At 38.6% G+C, this 3,712-nt stretch overlaps 1 pseudogene; it reads right to left on the bottom strand.

Moving 5' to 3' along the window:
- Window positions 1-454: 454 nt before the first annotated feature.
- LOC116101455 lies at window positions 455-3,114 on the bottom strand (annotated as a pseudogene).
- Between the last annotated feature and the right edge of the window lie 598 nt (window positions 3,115-3,712).

Genomic DNA, 3,712 nt, shown 5'->3' with positions numbered 1-3,712 from the left:
CTTACTTTTTTTCCCTAGTGAGCATAATAACCACTCCTCTCTTGTATTGTTCACTATTGTTTTTAATGGGTTCTGTTATTTAGTGTGTCTCTTCCTATATTTGTGCATCCATCATTTGTCCATCTGCCCATATAATATATACTTTGATTACATTTCTACATGAAACAACTTTAGTAGAGACATGTCTCCTTTGCTTTTTTGGTAATGAATCCTATACCTGCATTGTGCACTCCCTCCTCTGCTGTGTGTGTGTGTGTGTGTGTGTGTGTGTGTGTGTGTGTTGGGGGCCAGGCAGATTATGAATGCTCGATTTTTCTAAATTTTAGTGCCTAGTTAGAACCATATTTCTTTTTTTAATTTTTTTATATTTGTGTTTATTCTTCATTTAACTTTTAAAACACTAATACAGTTGAATATTGGCAAAAACAATGGCCAAGTAGTGAGCATATTATGATTACAGTCCTCCCACATTCACTACTGCATACAGAATGTCAAAGAGTGACTGGCCTATTAAGAGGTCTGACACTGAACACCACCTCTGGGATGATGGTCATCATCCTCATATGCTTCTCCATTATAATGACACTGCCTTTCCTGATTTGGATCAAAGTCCACAAGTTCTACCTGATCCATTTCATCAGTCTCTTCTACTTCAGGAAGGAGCTTTTCTAGCAAAGAGAGTTTATCAAGAGAGAGAAAGCCATTTTCAGGAAAGTTTACCTTAAACTCCATGATTAGATGTCCCTTTTCTTATGGCTGATGGAAATGTGTACTTTATTTAGTACACATTTTATATCCCCATGCTTGACAATCTGACTTGGAGGAGAGGTGATGACTATGGTTTGGTTGTCAAGAGTAGATATTGGTTTTTGGAAGCCGCACAATGCTTCAACCAGCTGTATGTCCATACACATGAAAAGGTCTTCTTGCTTTGTAAAAACAGCATGGTCCTTCTGATCTAACACAATGATAATGTCTCCTGGCTCCAGTCCTGGTTCTTTGTCTCTTCACAGTGGATTGTTACCTTCTGACCATCTTTCTTGCCTTTATCAATATTAACTTCTAAAATTTTCTTCTCTCGAACTATTTTTCTTCCATTGCAGCTTTCATGTCTGTCTTTAGTACTGATCTGTTCTCCATGACCCTGGCATTCCTTGCATACTGACTGAATTTGCTGAACTATTCCTGGTCCAATCTGATGAATCCTTATCTTCATGCCCGTTCCCTGGCAGTTGGGACAGCACGTTACTGTTCCTTTCTTACCACCTCGGCCTTCACCTTCACATTTGTCACAAATCACAGTCTTTTGCAGAGCCAGTTTTCTTGTTGCACTATTATATAAGTCTTCTAAGGCCACTGAGAGCTGATGAACAACATTCTTACCTCTTTTTTCTTTGCATCCTTCCTCTTCCTCCAAAGAACATATCAAAGATATCCATAGGTAAGCCAAAACCACCACCTGCTCCCCCTCTTTAATCGCCTGCTCTCTTCCTTTATCATATAATTCCCCCTTTATTTTGGAACCAGCAAGAACTTCATAAGTTTGAGAAATCTGTTTAAATTTTTCTCCTTCATTTGGATTCTTATCAGGGCCAAATTTCTATATGCTCTTTTCAATCTTCCTGGATGGCATTGGGTTTGACCTCCAAACATCATAGTAAAGGTGGTTTCTTTCACCATTTTTATAGCCGGTGAGTGGGCTGGCGCTGGAGATGGAAACACAGCACATCTAGGCCAGACACTCTAGAACCATATTTCTTTATCCTTTGCCAATTGTTACATTAGGCTAAAAACAGAGGCTGAGAGAGTTCACAAGCCATCATGTGTTTAAATGTGTGTTAAGCCTTTTGTTATAGAGTATTTCCATAAGATCTCAATAGAGTTGTATAATGAGCCTCTATCACTTAGATTCAGTAATTAACAATGTTTTGAGAATGCTTTTTTCCATTTGTCTTCTTTTTTACTTCTTTTCCTAGACTATTTTAAAGTAACCCAAATATGTAATTTTACTTGTGAATATTTCAGAGTGCATTTCCTTTTTTTTGTTGTTTTTTGTTTGTTTTTCGAGACAGAGTTTCTCTGTACAGCCCTGGCTGTCCTGGAACTCACTCTGTAGACCAGGCTGGCCTCGAACTCAGAAATCTGCCTGCCTCTGCTTCCCAAGTGCTGGGATTAAATGCATGTGCCACCACTGCCCGGCCAGATAATGCATATCTTAACATGAATTTGAAACAAATATGAGTCACAACCGCTTGAGTCTTGTAGAATTTTTATTATAACTTAATTTTTGCTTACAGAAAACTTCCGTGATGGAAAGATGATAAGAAATGAAGAAAGGGGTATGGAAACGGGGTTGGAGCTCTGTCAGTGAAGGCCAGGATTGTTTGTTAAAAGAATTTTCATCCATTTACTATTGAGACCATGTAGTAAGATAATCTAAACTTTGATTCTATACTGTCACCATGTTACGCCCAATTTCATTCACAGGAAATGTTTTTCTTTAGCTTTGCAACATTGGGCTGAGCTTTAAGGATTTTCATCATGTATCTAAAGGTAAGGAGTTTTTAACAACCACATCACATAAAACACCCACCAAACTTGTCACTTTAGTCCAGACTATTTTAGAGAATAGAATTAGGAAGTCTGTTTTTATTAATTTAAAATGAATTCTGAATTTCTGTATTTTTGAGAATTTTTTGTATATATAGAGAGTGAAATATGATATAATCTACAGCCATTTCCATTTCTCTCTTCCAACACCTCCCACCTTCCTCCAACATATCCCCCTCTCAAATTCATGTCTTTTTTGTGTTTGCTTGCTATTTTTGATAAGCTATTAAGTCCATTAGTGCTGCCCATATGTTTAAGAGTGTGGGACCATCCACTGGAGCAAGGGAACACCTACCGTTGGTAACATGCCCTCCCTCCCAAAGCGATTCTTTGTCTTCCAACCAGTATCACCTGCCAGGAGCTCTACAGTAATGTGTAGAGCCTGGAGAGCAACTTACTTACCCGTCTATGCTGGTGTCTAATTTGGGTTACTATTGTTATGAGAAACACCATGTCCAAAAGCAGGCTGTGAGAAAAGCGTTTATTTGGCTTAGAATTCTGCATCTATAGTTCATCACTGAAGGTATTCAGGACAGGAACTCCAACAGGGCAGGAACCTGGAGACAGGAACCTATGTAGAGTTGACAGAGGGGTACTGCTTACTGGCCTGCTTTCTTATAGAACACAGGACCATCAGCCAAGAGATGGCACCATCCACAATGGGTTGGGCCCTCCCACATCAATCATTAGTTAAGAAAGTGTTTTACAGGCTTGCTTACAATCTTATGTTATGGAAGCATTTTCCTAATTGAGGTTCCTTCCTCTTAGATGACTTTAGTGTGTGTCAAGTTGACATAAAACTACTCACCATAGCTGAAATTTTTGGCTAGCTTGATATGTGCAGGTAACCATGGTTACTTTGAGTTAATGAGTGTGATATTCATGTCATATCTAGAAGATAGTAAACAGCATTTTTTCCCTCTGGTTTACATTCTTTCCATTTGCTCTACTCAGATGCTGAGCCCGGTGGTGGTGGTCTAATAAAGAACTCCTATTTAAGGCTGAGAACCGAGTCTTTTCTTTTTTTCTTTTTTTTTTAATTAGATATTTTCTTTATTTACATGTCATAGGTTATCTCCTTTCCCAGTTTCCCCTCCGGAAA

Source organism: Mastomys coucha, unplaced genomic scaffold (genome assembly GCF_008632895.1).
Source record: "Mastomys coucha isolate ucsf_1 unplaced genomic scaffold, UCSF_Mcou_1 pScaffold21, whole genome shotgun sequence".
Classification (NCBI taxonomy): Eukaryota; Metazoa; Chordata; class Mammalia; order Rodentia; family Muridae; genus Mastomys; species Mastomys coucha.
This window is presented reverse-complemented; position numbering and strand designations above follow the sequence as displayed.